Here is a 16152-nt window from a genome sequence, read left to right on the forward strand (position 1 = left end):
ATAGAGGGAACAGGCATAATCAAGTCTGGATAAAACCATCGCTTGAATAATGACCTGACGTGTAGAGGCATCAAAAAAGCACAGCAGTGGTCTGAGCCCCCGTAGCAGTCCAAAGCAGGTCCCTGCTGTCTTTTTAGTTTGGACTCGATAGTTTAGAGAAGAGTCCAACCAGACCCCTAAATTCTTTACCGCTTGTTTCGGGGAAGTGGGCATGCCCAGACTGGCTTGCCACCAGAGATCACTCGACAGACCATGGTCCCTACCTACCAACAGTACCTCCGACTTTTTGGAATTCAGTTGGAGGCAGTTAGCAGTCATCCACTCGGCCACTGTTGAAAGGTCGCCCTGAAACTTAAGGGTGTCCTGCTCGGTATTATTAGAGTGTGTCACCACTAACTGAGTGTCGTCAGCATATGAGACCATGGTGAAGCCCCTACTCATGGCTACAGCAGCCAAAGGTTGAACATAGATGTTAAATTGTAGGGGACTGAGGGAGGAACCCTGTGGCACCCCTTGTTTGATGCAGATTTCACCAGAAGCAAACAGGAGGGCAGATACCGAGAACGACCTTTCATGAAGAAATGAGGCAAGCCACTCCAATGCCAGGCCCCTGATTCCTACCTCCACAAGACGTCTCAACAGAATCTCATGCGACACCGTGTTAAACTCGGCGCTCAAGTCCAACAGAATCAGCGCCGACGTTTGCCCCTCATACATGGCTGACCAAAGATGTTCTGTAACAGCCAGGAGAGCTGACTCCGTGCTGTGACCTGGCCTGAAACCATTTTGAGAGCGGTCCAGTATATTATTAAGGGTAAGAAAATCCAACAGGAGGGAGTTCACATATGCCTCTGTGATCTTTGCTGCCCAAGGAAGCAGAGAGATAGGACGATAGCTTTCTGATTTTGTTGGATCAAGCACAGGTTTTTTAAGTAACGGAATTACTTTAGCCTGTTTCCAGGCCCTGGGCACCGTAGCTGTACTAAGGGAGCTATTGATCACCTGATTCAAAGAGGGTAAAATAGTCGGCAGTATCATCTTAAATTGGTCTGGTTTGTGAGGGTCAGCTGGGGAGCCCGACTTCATCCTATTACACAGTACTATCAACTGATCTGCCGAGATCGGTGGAAAGGTGTGCAGGGTATTTAGCCGCTGACAACAAGGTGCCAGTGGCACGTTACTGTGTGTGATGGGGAAGGATCTATAGATATCGTCCACCTTTTTTACAAAAAAGGTGTCCAGCTCCTCACACTGCTTGTTGGACTTAATGGTAGACCCAGCGTTATTTTAAAGGGATTGCAGACTGGCAAGTATAGAGAACATACTCTTAGAGGGGTTAGTACTTTCGCGGATTTGGTTGGACAGAAAAACTACTCGTGCCTGATATATGGCTTTAAGGTATCTTTTAATTGCTGCCCGATAGATGTCTTTAGCTACTGGGCTGAAATCTCTTCTCCAAATCCGCTCAAGTCTCTTGCATCCCTTATGCATATCAACGAGTTCAGCCTTAAACCAAGGTCTTGTTTTGGTTTTACGGCTAACTGACCTTTTCATGGGAATTAAACTGTCTAATGGATGCCTTATCCATTCTGATAATAGCCTATATGCCTCATTGGAGTCATCTGGCAAACTTGGCCGGGTAGCCAAGAGACAAGCCTCAAATTGATCCCAATCCAATTTGTGCTAGGGCCGTTTCAGCGAGGTCAACCGACCCACGGACTGGGCAGGGATGATTCCAAGAAGAAACATAGAGATCAGGAAATGGTCCATCCATCCCATCCTAATGAGTGCACACATTGTAACTTGAGATGTATTAGTAAAGATAGGGTCTACTAAATGTCCCGCACTATGCGTGGGGCATATGACCAACTGCAGCAGTTGACACGCTGCAAGGTCAGCTACAAAACTCACTATATCAGTGTCCTCAGTATTATCCAAGTGGAGATTCAAATCCCCCAAAACCGTGAAGTTAGCGGTGTTAACTGCCAGTGTGTTGACTGTGTCTACAAGGGCCTCCCTGAAACCTAGGAAAGGCCCTGGAGGTCGGTACACATATAGCCCAGAGAGAGTATAATTCGGGCTCAAGGTGACCTTAAAATGTGCACTCTCACAGCCGATGACCGACTGCTTAAGAAAGGAGGATGGATAGCAAGATTTAAAAATTATCGCTATACCCCCCCCAGATGATCTATTCAGTGGGAGAGTACTATAGCCCACAGGAAGCGCAAGGCCGGGTTCAGCTGTTGTGGCATCAGAGAGCCATATTTCCGTAAGAAAGAGAACATCTGGGGAAGCCTCCTCTAGCAGGTCAAAAATATCTGCATGGTGTTTAACTAATGAGCGACAGTTAAGACTGAATATGCTCGTATGCATCCCGGGCTTAGACGGGCAGTGGGGCAGAGGCAGAGTAAATAAAGCTTGAAAGCCACATAATGGACAGCAAAAAGGGCCCTCAACAACAAACCCACAAGCCTGCTTACACCCACTCCCAAAGGTCCTAAACTGTAACAGGTCCTCCCGAGTGCAATTCACAATATCCCTCCTAGAAGAGACAGCATGTATGGCATCTGGCGTCGTACTGGCGCGGACGGGCGCAGATGGGCTTACCTTTGGCGCGCCGCCGGCGCGCCCATAGTACTCCTTTTATAGTGTAGTGCAGCAGAGAAAGAAAAAAAGACTAGTCCGCCCCTTCCAAGATGGCCGACGCTGATCGTGCCACTGGAAGGAGGAAAACGGGCAGCTAAGTCGCCGAAGACTCCCTCCACGCAATCAGCACAAGCTGCGGTGGACCGGAGAGGAGAGCGACACAGAAGAACAATCAAACTACAGTAAGAATGTTTATTTAAACAGTAAAACAACACAAGACTGCGTGAGCCCAACAGCCCCAGATCCAGTGATATTAAAAGTAAAGTAAAATAAGTGCAGTACGTAGCCCCACTCACACGCTACCAGCACTTAGTCAAATAAGCAGCAAATGACAGCTTTCCAAGCATACGTGTCATCAGTTGTACTTACACTTTTCAAGTTGTTCAGCTAGGCAAGTGTTCATGTCTAATGGAGTGTCTGTAGTGCCTGAAAGAAGGGAGGTTCCCTCTAAGATTTTCTTGATGTAGTGCCCAGAGTATAGTGGCGTGTGGTCAGACATTGCCCTGAGAAGGGGAAGTGTGTAGGGGAAAAGGAATGATAGAGCGTGGAGCTAGGGAAGTACCCACTTACTAGAAGAGGAGTCAAGGTACTCGAGCCTTGCAATCAGGCGATTGTGCTACACATATTATGAAAAGACAAGGAAACCCAAATACAATTGGTCAGGGACCTTTGGGTAATTGAACTCTTTCTAAAGACAGTGGTCCCCAGACAGACAATAAGTTATAGTCAATAAATATAGACCCAATTAGTGCTATATTGTAGACATCTGTCCAGCCAGACAGATATTTAATTTTCAATCAATTCAATATTTACAGAAAGTAAACCCAGAGCAGTTTGAGTGGGACACAAGCCTGCATCCAACTTTAGCAAGAAAGATGTACAACATAAAGTAAGGGGTTCAGGCAAGGGAAATTTTTGTTTTCAAAACATTTCTTGTAGAACAAACAGAGTATACAAAAGACACCATTGATATAGCACTGATTGGGTCTATATTTATTGACTATATGTATTGTCTGTCTGGGGACCACTGTCTTTAGAAAGAGTTCAATTACCCAAAGGTCCCTGACCAATTGTATTTGGGTTTCCATGTCTTTTCATAATATATTATTGTCAAGATACATCAAAATACATCACAATTTTAAAATCAGCTAAATCTTAAAAAGCAAGTCATTAAATGATAATCATCTGTTACAGAATTTAAAATGGGTTAAAATTCTAAAATCACCAATACAGACGTCTCTGGTATTCTGAGAATCATAATCAATTCTGACCAACTGTTACATAACATTTCACTGTAAGGTACACAAACAAATGATTAGACATCCAATGATCTTGGGATTGAGCACATCAAGGTCAATAATAGTACCTTACAATCATGAGGTGATACAATAGTCAGCAAATATTTTTCTCAACCCTTTATTTGTACATCTCATTCAATAAAATAGGACAGGTTCTAATCCCATGTATTTTAGAGTGTCTATAACTTATTTACAGATTTCGCAGTGATGGTCGGGTGCTTTAAAATATGTACAAATTTACATTAGGAAAGTTCAAATTATAGAAAATGTCTTGAAATTAATTCCTTGTTACCGAGACTATTGATATTGTTATCTAGTGTGCTGAAGGCATGATAAAAAAAATATTTAGATCACTTTTTTCTCTTTAGTCTTCCAAGTCCTAGAACCTAACTGGCAAATACCTAAGCTTTTGTAACTGACTTAAATGCATAAAAACACTGACAGAAACTTAACCGAGATCACAAATCCAGGGTAAACAAAGAAATGTTCAACTAGCATGTCCATGAAATAGGCGGCTCGAAATGCCTCTTAATCTTCATACAGGTTTTGTGTTTTAAGGAGTCCAGATTTTCTGGATGTATTTCAAGTTAGCTGTGGGGCACTGCAATATAGAATTCGATTTCTGCTTCACCAACTTGAATTGGAACCAGATCTGACCCTGTGCACCACGTTGAGGTAAATTTAAGGTCAAACTAAATCCTAAACATTAGGCAGCATCCTGCATAGTGGACAACTTACTTGAGCAGGCAATAAGGTCCTCCAATAAAGAAAACATAGTTTTTTTTACAGCTATAACATGTAAAGAAATGTGTGATGGATGGTGCAACTGATTTGCTGTTCAGTCATCTCATGACATAAATAAATATTCTCAAATTAGAGGTAAGAATAGACTAGTGAAGATTATACTCTCCTTGGTGTTCTATCCAGATGCTCAAGTAAGTCTACGTTGTGCTTCTCTCAATAACTCGTTCCTCATTCCAAAAACTACTTGCCCTACACAGCTACACCACCACTGCTGATTTCTGCATTTTGAGCACCACTCTGTCATTTATATTCTTATTTTGGAGCAGTGTGTGTCCACCCAAATCGATGTAATCAGGAAACAAAGTGGAACTAGCTAAAAAAGATAAAGTGTCAGGACTTTAACTCCACGTAGTTGTTCTCAATAAGCCTAGAGCTAAGTGAAGAATAAAATGTTAAACTTTTGTAACTTCAACACTGCGAAATCCTCTATCCTTTTATTTTTCCTCAACTTCATGCCTCCCTCACCTCAGGCTACACTTTTAAAATTAAAATTAAGTTGAAGGTTTTTATTGTTAAGCATTATTTCTCTACATTTTGTAGCAGGTGACACTACTTTGCCAATGACCAATCCAATAAAATGAGGTGAGGAATCACTGGAAGGAATGGGACTTTAGGAAGTGGGACATAGTCGACTACCTGTCCAAGAAGGCCATCAATGTGATAGAAATAGACACAAGCCTATCTTCAAACTGGGAAATCAGTGATCCAAACCCAACAATCTATGGGCGCAAATTATTGCAGATACAATACAGTCATCACATATAACTAGTCACTGGAAAAAGTGACAAAGACAAAGTGAGAAAGATCAAATTTATTGTGCAATGCCCACTCAATGCCGTACAATCAGATGTTACATAGACCTGTGTTGCAGTGTGATGAGATTTGCACTGTGCAGATCCTTAGTGCAAACTCAAGTACAAACTCCACTTGAGTGGATGGACCTTTAGTCCCAGACTGGAATACAACACTTTACATCGCGGTTCTTACACCGCGATGCAATCCCAACGCAGTTGTTACAATGACCGCGTTGTTACAACGCAGAGCAATTACAACGCAAGTTGTCACAACGACTTGGGCTAGATGGCACGCTAGATTTAGGAATAGTATGATTTACTATTCCAACTCCAGTGTGTGCACCACTAGGGAAGGTGTTGGAATAGTAAATCATACTATTCCTTAGTCTAGAGCGCCATCTAGCGCAAGTCATTGTAACGACTTGCGTAGTAATGGCACTGCGTTGTAACAACGCGGTCGTTGTAGCGACCGCATTGTGGTTGCATTGTGGTGTAAAATCAGCAATGTAAACGTTGTTTCCCACCAGACTGAGGTTTAACATCAACAAATCAACAATTCATCAATAACGATGAATCACATTTGGCCTCACAAGGATGGTGGAGTGTAGTGTGATTTGCATACTATGAAGGTTTATCAGCAGATTAGCAAAGTTATGAACTCAAATTATTCAAATTGATCGTAAATCAATACTCATCATGTTAGTATATTAGTCAGTGTAATTCGAAGTGATTCAAAATATAGCAAATACAAGGAGAGGCTGTTAAAGTAATTATTAGCAAATTGAGTAAATTCAGTTTCCCATGAAGGGAAGATTCCCTAAAATGCTAAGCTAAGAATTCAAAGGAGAGAGGGAAATGAAGCAGAAGGTGTCACCAAGTAAAGCCCCTAAAAGGCAAAATCAAATGAAGAGTCTATCAGGTAAATGAGAAAGGAACTGCACTGGAGTCTAACTCTGTGAGCAGGAGCAAAGCCAAGTGACAAGACTCAAGAGGGTGGAAAAGGCATCTGCTTTCAAGCAAGTGGGGATGCATATCTGAATCTACCTTGCTCAGCATTGCACAATTTAAAGATACAATTCTCTACAGTGAAGGACAACTCCCTTTGATTCCCATAAAGAGAACCAAATAGAATCTAACATTTTAGGGTATAACATTGAAGTCGTCTTCCCAGGCAATGCACAATGGAAGATTTCAGCTGTGAGGCATTCGAAAGGTATCTTGTAATAGGATGATACATCGTAGTTAACTTGTCCCTTGCACAGTTGTGCACATTCACTATTCACTCTCTCCATAACACATACTGATAACATTTCTCCCAGAAACCAAAACATTTCCAACATTAATCACCTCAAATTACTGTAGCTTGGCTCCTGAAATAAGAGAAAAAGAGACAGAATACAATAGTAAAAAATGCAGTGATATGTTAGCATGAGTTAGTTCAAATGAAGCGTACATTAACTATGGCTAACTTAACCTGAGCATGCTTTAACTGTGGTCAACTACAATGTGAAAATCTCACTTCGAGTATGTGTATATGATGTGCAAATTAGTGTAAGTTCTGCTACTCGAAAATATAAATTAGATTTAGAATCTGGTGATTTCCCTCTCTGAAAGACTAGAACCGGTCTATCACATATTCTTGGGTACTGTCATTTTTTTTTGCATCAGAGGAAAAAACTCACCAATAGAAAAGATGGGGAAGAGAAAGATGGAATAGCCGTCACAAAGGGAGAAAGCAGAAACCTGCAAGAGTGAAATAAAGGGGTGTTAGCTCTCAGACTTGTGTGTCCTTTATACTCTCGGACATTCAATGGCCAGACCAGGAGCAGTGTAGTTACTACAAGGGCGACTCCTTCATTAGGGCAGAGGAGCGTCGCCCCACTGCTTTCGCGCAGTGCGAGAAGCAGAAACATAAAATGGTATTTTAAATACCATTTTGTGTTTCTGCTTCTTGCCCTGCGAGAAAGCAGAAGGCAGGGTATGCCTGGTTGGGGGCAGGTGGGAGGGTATGCCTGGTTGGGGGCAGGCGGATCAGGGAGGATTGGCTTGCCCACTGTTGTGGGCCCTGACTGTTTGGTCGGCCCTCTGGGACCGACCAAACCAGTCATGCTCACTCTACATTTTTTCAATGTAGGTTACATAGAGAAAATGGCCTTCCTACAGGCGCCTGGCTGGGAGCTGTCAGCACCAATCACAACACTGCCATTGCAGCGTTGGTATTGCCTTTTGGGAGGGGAGGGAGCATTCCTGTTCAGGAAAACGCCAAATGCGAGACCCGGCCCTGGAGCAGAGGCGGAGTGGGACCGGGTCAGGTAAGTTTTATTTTTATTTTTATTTTAAACTGCCCCCACACTCGTAAAAAACCAGCAAGTACTGGGAGCTGCAACTAAGATCCTATCAGACTTTGGTGCACCTCACCTGATCCTATCCCCGTTAGTCAAATCTTACACATGAAATATTGGAAGTATTTTTAATAAAAAAATGACAGACAAGGACTAAAGTTTAAGGATTTATTTAAAGAATATCAGGTACATAAATGAATTATTTCAATAAACATACAAATCATAGGGAGTACAAAAAGGGATTCAGTTAAGTTCTAATAACATTCAGCATAGATTTGCCTTCTAAAAACAGGGAAAAGGGTCCTTTTCATCCTGGAGGAATCACATACCTTTGTAGATCTTTAAACAAAGCATTTCTTACATAGCATTCACTGCGTAAGTACATGGTTCACTCGCTCCTAGTAAGAAGCAAAGAAAAATAAACAATTATTGAAGAATACATTTAGTGATTCTCTCACCATTCTACTACATTAGACTCAAGTGTTCTCAGAGTCTGTACATGTAACTTGAATTGTTTCATAGTATGTTGTTCAGTCTGAGACAGTTATGTTGTCCCTGGATAAGTACATGTCATTCAGTTGAGCTGGGAAAGTATTAGTCTCCTCACAGCAAAGTCTAAAAACTTGTATTGTAACAAAATATTAGCAACAGCAATAATCATGTTGTACACTATGGTATCCCATCCAGGATGGATAACAGAGCAAAGTTAGCCTACATTCTTAAAAAGCTCTAATTCTCATGTTTTATATGTCAGAAACTGAACAAACAATCCCACAACTCCCCTCGGATGATTTCTAAAGCATCGCATTCATTGAATTCAAATATCTTTATTCGATTGTAATCTTTACAATCATAAAAGTTCATTTCACACACATACAATCATAAACATGTTTCATAACTATACAATTAAAAAAAAAAAAAAAGACAAAACATCCAAGTCCGTTGTGAGACAGCACAGTTATGAGGCAAGATAAGTTACTAAATTATTATAACACCAGAGCAGCAGATAGAATAAACCAGTTAAGAATATAAATAAATGTACAAAGTTAAAAAAGATTAAAAAGTGCAATGATAGAAGCAGCATGATTAACCCTCCATACTTTTCCTGAAAATAATAGCTAGTTTCAGAAAACTGCATATAAACAAGGTAGAGCCGCAGTTCAAAAGTTGAAGGTAATAAAGAGCTGGTTTAGTCTGTGTAAAATTTAAAACTTTCAGACAAGGCTTTAGATATAACTTCCGCGGTACTGTGTAATAAGGACAAATAAATAAAAAGAGCTCGAGATCTTGCAGGGACTTCCCGTCGCAGCCGCAAGCAGGTAGCACTTGACCTCGATGGGCCCCTCTCGGTATTGCCAGCAGGAGGTGAAATAAATCGAAGCGGAACCGTGTCAATAAATATCGTTCATAGCCGGACATAGGCCATGATAAATATGGTTCCATACTTAGGCATGTTTTGAGTAGGGCATGTTTCCTAACACTGTCTTTCAGTAGTTCGCCCTCCTCCCGGGCAAAATACCTAATAGATGAAAATGTTTTTTTCACAAAAATAACATCAGCTCTAGTTATGGAATTTGGGGCTGTGAACAAATCTGGCCGTCCCAATTCAGTGAGACGGTCGTTGATATACCTCAACCATGGGACCTTGGACCTACCATCCCAAGATAAGGATTCTTTTAAAATATCATGTGTGAGAGGTATGTCTTTGTTTAGCCAGGAGTTCAGCCAGCATAATAGGGGATTTACTGCTAATCTGTCACTAAGAAAAGGTACACCTAGCTCCACATGCACCGAAAAATATCCGGTTCCCCTTGGCAGCCTCAGGACCTTCTTTAAAAAATTATTTTCTGCAATCTCCAGGGATCGCGTCTGGCTATATCCCCAGAGCTCACTGCCATAACAGGCAGTGGCAACGCTCTTGGCTTGATAAAGTTTAAGCAAAGCAGCCACCGGGCTATTGCCCATTTTTCTAGCAAACCCCAGTATGGCTGCGTTGGTGCGTGTTACCTTGCCCTTCTTTTTTACTACAGCTGGGCCCCAGGTTAATTTATCATCGAGGAGAACCCCGAGATATGAGAAGGTTTTAGAGTATGGGATTTTTTCGCCATTTATGGTAAAAGAATTTGATTTTCGCGACCCATGGCCTATTTTCATGACATAAGACTTTGAGTTATTAATGCTTAAGTCTCGAGACCTCATAAAATCATAAAATGAATTTAGAAGTAACTGCAGGCCAATTGCTGTCCTTGAAATAAGGACGGCGTCATCCGCATAGAGCAGAACTGGGACGCCTTTTCGGCCGACATAGGGGTAATCCGCTCCTGTTCTTATCAGGTAATCCTCCAGCTCATTAATGTACAAGTTGAACAGAAATGGTGCTAGAATACACCCTTGGCGGACTCCCCGATTAATTCTAATGTCATCTGTCACTTTCAAGTCTTGGGTGTAACGGACATTAGCTCTTGTATCTGAATGCAAGTCAGCCAATACATAAATTAGATTCTGGTCGACGCCCATCTGAAGCATGATGTCCCATAGTTTACCTCTGTCCACACAATCAAAAGTGGACGATAGGTCCAAAAAAGCCATATGAATGGTTCCCTGCCGGGCCAAAGTATATTTGCCTACAATCAAATATAAGTTCACGCATTGAGTTATTGTTGAATGGCCAGGTCTGAAACCATATTGTTTTGGGGATATAACATTGTTCTCTGACGCCCATGTTGTTAGCCTATTCAAAATTACACCACCTACCACTTTTGCTACAGAATTAATTAGGGATATTGGCCTGTAGCATAGCGGACTACTACGGTCACCCTTTTTAAACACAGGAACTATGGTTGATTGTCCCCATGACTTTGGGCATCCGGAAGTTGCAGCTGCATTTATCACCTTTGTGAGAACAGGGGCCCATAACGAGATGCAAGATTTAAAAAGGTCCGGAGGCAAGCCATCCGGGCCTGGTGCCTTATTACCAGTTAACCCTTGGATAGCCTTTTCTATTTCATTAACTGAAAAGCATAAAGAATTCACATTTGGTATTAAAAAGTCATTTACTGTCTGTTGTTCAACACTTTTGAAGATTGTACTAAAATGAGTAACCCAATCTTCCTCTGAAATGTTTGTGCCTAATGCGGTATCACTCGGGTTGTCAAACAAAGGTTTGTTGACGATTTCCCAAAATTTACTGCTATTGCCCAGAACTGAGGGATCAAGCAAGGACTCCCAGGTGTGGACTTTTATTTCCTTTTTCCGGTTATCAAGAATTTTTTTATATATCAAACGAAGGTTTTTGATATGACTTGGGTTTCTGGGTTTAGTTTTTAACGCCTTTTTAAATTTCTACTTGCCATAGAGCATGTATGATCAAACCATTTGGGGTTGTTTTTAACTTGCCCCCGCACTGAGACTGATAACATCGACCCTACTGTTGTCACTATACCTTCGAAAATAACTAAAATTTGCTCTGGGGGCGTACATGTTGATACACAATCCATTAGATCCCTGCCACATGTCTTGTTAATTTCCATGTAGAAATTTTCTTGGTTTACCAAATGCCATTTCAGGCGACGTTTACCATTTATACATTTTAGAATACCCGCATCTTCACAGTGTTTTCGCTGTTCAAATACACCTCCGTTCAATTTAATAGAAAGGGGTTTATGATCACTGTAGATGCTTGTTTGGATGGAAAAACTAGAAGCCTGATTAATAAGGTCGGCAGATAATAGTATGTGATCTATAAATGATCCAAGACCGGAGCCTTTAAATGTTGGAACATCATGGACTTTGGTCTCAGGGACCAGTGACATAGCTACGAACAAATTGTTTTCGTTTAGCAGATCGTTTAAATGTGACCCATGCCTAGTATGACGGAAGTGGAATCCATCCATGCTGTTACACCCCAGGACACCCATAGGTGTGTCTCGAGGGTTACCGCAAGGATGTACATTAAAATCTCCTACAATCAATACATTACATGGCAATGTGCCTAATTCTTCTTTCAACAATTCATTCAGCGACAATATATTACACTCCCCTTGATTATTTATAGCATTATAAAAGTTAACTAGAGTTAGAGCATGTTTACCTCTCTTCAGTACAAGCATTTGAATGTTACAATTTACAGTTTGTTGGCTAGTTATGTCACACAAAAGAGCCAAATTAACAAAGATAGCAAGACCCCCCTTTGCTCTGCCACTAGCTGAGGGGGCTGCTGGCCTGAGGAAGCTTTGATATCCTTCAATGAAGGCATTATTTCCTTCCATCCATGTCTCTTGGAGACATATAATTGCATATTTTTTAACAAAAGCAAGCCAGGCAGAATCACATATTTTGTCAGCCAGGCCTGCTACGTTCCAGGAGACTAGACTCACGTAACAGACATCATCGTTCTCTATATTAATTGCAACCTCGATGATAGTGGGATCTGATGTCCGATTTGGGTGTTCAGTATTTATAGCTCCCGCAGTTTCTACTGTAGGAGGTTGTGGGTCTACATGGATTGGTTGGGAGTTAAAAGCTTCGGGCTGATAATGCAATGTACTAATGTGCTCGGAATCAACTGGTTCAGGACTAGCTAAGAACAAATCTGTGACTAATTCTATATGGTTATTACTGTCTGGTTTAAGAAGAGGGAGGGGAAAGTTATCAACATGGGCAAAATTACTTAACTTAGAGTCGGTGGACATAGATGTAACTGATGTATCGTACAGTCAATCAACCCCCTCCAAGCCATTTTGCTCATAAAAAGCATCAAACCTATTTGAGGTAGGTACATTATAATGGATATTAGAATATGTTAATCGAGGTTGATTACGATGATTGTATATTCCATTTGTGTCCTCCCATCTCTCATGATAGGTTGTTGGATGGTTAGCTTTTCTGGACACACCTAATGTATCACTTCTGAGGTAACTTTGATCTTTTATAGTATAATGGTCGTAGTTCCTTAAAGTTGCACCATTATAATTTGGATTACGCATAGCGTAATTTGCCTCATCCTCAATAGTGGGATGTGAATAGCTGTAATTTCTCGAGGGGTAAAAATAACTTAAGTCCTTAGTACGAATTAAACTGTAAATCAGATCGTCCTTCTAACTGGTAATATGCCTTACTGCACGGTTGTCATCAAAGGTAACAACAATGCAGTCACCCTCAGTTGATTTAAATCTATGGCCCACCCAGTCGACCCTCCTAACGTTTGTAATCTTGCCACTAATGTGGCGAGGGATCGGTCTGTGCGCAGTTAACCAGTGACTTACTTTGTTTTTCAGATCCCCATATCTCTCCTCCTTACCCATTTCTAACTGCGGTACTCCTATCATCACTATGGTGTAAAGTTGGGATTCAGGGGGGAGATTAATATGAATGGGTTTCTTATTTTGTTGGGGCTGCGTGTATTTTTTCGCTGATCGTGTGTTAGAGGTTTGTGATACTATAGGAGTAGGCCTGTCAGGCTCAGCCTGAACATCAAGAGGAGCGGAAGATGTACCTTCCGTGGCCCATTCGCTCTCGTCACTACCAGCTGAGGGGCCCGACAAAGTAGTGGTCATAGTCAAGGGGATTAATACATTTTTATGTGTACTTGTATGTTGTTTTGAGTTAATCTGATCTTTAGCATGCGACAGAATGGGGGTTTTTGAATTATGACCCACGGTTTCTAGGTTATCTGTCTGAGTGAAGGTATTAGTACATTTGGGCATACTAGTAGAATCCTTATATTGAAATTTGTTAAGTTTCATTAGGGTCTGTTCAATACTAGCAATTTTCTCATTTATAGGCTGGAAAAGGGATCTGATCAACTGTTCCAGATCTGTCGGATATAGTTTATCTGTTACACACACATCTTCAGTCTGTGTTGTCTTATTTATAGCAACCTTGCTGTTCTTTGGTAAATTTTCAGTGAGCGATAATACCGCTTGCTCTGCGGATGTTGTATTCTTGTTAGAAGTACTGATTATTGGTTTAGCCAATCTGAAGTTTAGCCATACGTCTTTTGCTGAAGTTTTATGGTTGCCTATAGGTTTGTACGTCTTCCTCATAATAGATTTTGATTTTTTTTTCTTTCCATAACGCCGTTTCTCTATTTTTGAAGAGGAAGATTTATCTGCATCTAATGTGTTGATTAAAGGGGAGCTTTCTGCAAGAACAACCCCTGGGGAGTTCAATGACGTGTTTCCTGAGTGTAAAGAACATAAGTTAACCACACCAGTAGGAATAAATTGGGGACTACCTTCAATACTGATTGGTGGGATGAGTGAGGCTGGTGACATATTATTTCTACAATTTTTACCATTGGGCAATCCCGAGAAGGACTGCAGTAAAAGTGAATCCTCTGCGCCGATAATAGACTCCACAGTGTTATTCTGTACTGTAGTGTGCATTGAGTGGTTTGAAAAACACAGATTTGGGGTCAATGAGAGACGTCTCTCCGTATTTTGAATTGCGTCAGCAACCACACCAATGGTTTTTTGTAGCATTAGGTCTATGGCAGTGAGGGATGGTAGTGGTGTTACTGGAGCAGGCTTATTTCTAGTAGTAGATCTAGTCGCCATGGTGGTCTTTCTGGCCTTTGTCATTGTAAGCTAGTTACCCAACTCGGTGACGGTACGATGTAATACGAACACCGAGTTGATAATAAATATATTATACAAGACACACAATCTGCCAATAGACCTTTAGATGTAACAGTATTATCACCTCAGTATTTTGTCCCAACCTGTAAATAGATGTTATGGGGGTAGCCCGTCCCGTCTCCTTTGGTCCCCTGAGGGCCACAGAGGGCCCGCCCTTTGCCCGGGCTTAGCCCGGCGCCGCCCGCGCGCGGTCCCGCGACACGGTCCCGCAACGCGGTCCCGCGACGCGGGGAGTGTCCTCCAAATTTAAATGCCTCCTGGCGCCAAATCGGTGGTGTCGATGACGGCTTCCTGCCACAAGTGATCTTGGGGGTGGTAGTCCCTTCCGCTCTGCGGACGCGCCGATGCAAGGAGACGCGGCGGCGGGGAGAGACCCACAGGGCAGCAGGAGAGCGCGGAACAACAGTGGACACGGCAGTCAGGTAGAGTTAATGATTTGTTTTCCAGCAGCACGCCCGCTCTGCCGAGAGTGTCCTCCAAATTTAAATGCCTCCTGGCGCCAAATCGGTGGTGTCGATGACGGCTTCCTGCCGCAAGGGATCTTGGGGGTGGTAGTCCCTACCGCTCTGCGGACGCGCCGATGCAAGGAGACGCGGCGGCAGGGAGAGACCCACAGGGCAGCAGGAGAGCGCGGAACAACAGTGGACACGGCAGTCAGGTAGAGTTAATGATTTGTTTTCCAGCAGCACGCCCGCTCTGCCGAGAGTGTCCTCCAAATTTAAATGCCTCCTGGCGCCAAATCGGTGGTGTCGATGACGGCTTCCTGCCGCAAGGGATCTTGGGGGTGGTAGTCCCTCCCGCTCTGCGGACGCGCCGATGCAAGGAGACTCGGCGGCGGGGAGAGACCCACAGGGCAGCAGGAGAGCGCGGAACAGCAGTGGACACGGCAGTCAGGTAGAGTTAATGATTTGTTTTCCAGCAGCACGCCCCATTCATTGAATTATTTATCACAAGACAGAGTATCAATCTGGAATTCTTTTGCTTGGATCCTTCCATGTCTTTTATTTAGTCATAAAATTCACTCTGTATTTCCTCTCGCTTGACATATTTTCTTTTCTTTTTTTCTTCTGCTCGCAGCTGATGGCTTCCTTTACCCAAAGTTCCACCCACAATGTGATTAAATTCTCTTTAAGAAAAGCACACATGCAGCGCCTTTTAGTACGACTAAAGGAGGGGTCATAAGAAATTTTAGTATTCCTCTGCCTATACTTCATAGCCATTCACCTATTTTGGCAATTCCCTGTCAAACAGACCAAAAACAGAGCCTAGTCCTTCTCAAGCATCTATCTCTTCCAGTTCAGTCAGTTCATGGGTAATATTAGTGATATGGACAGTAAAGCTGCTAATCTGGTTATCTATTTTAGGGATGTATGAACAACATTCCCTTGCGTGAATTGGTTTGTAAAACTCGGCTTCCTATGAGACAATTCTGTATGATCATGGCTCTTATTGCAAGCATTTGTCTGTTAATACCAGTCAAGGCTCCTGCAGTGTTGGTGGCAAGTCTATCAACTAGGGTTGACAGCCATCTAATTTTAACATTGTTCAAAGCCACACCCACTAAGGGTATTCGTGCTCAAAATATATCACTTATTATTTGCTTGAAACTGATGAATGTGTCAAGTTTGTG

This window comes from Triturus cristatus, chromosome 1_2 (assembly GCF_964204655.1).
Source record: "Triturus cristatus chromosome 1_2, aTriCri1.1, whole genome shotgun sequence".
NCBI lineage: Eukaryota > Metazoa > Chordata > Amphibia > Caudata > Salamandridae > Triturus > Triturus cristatus.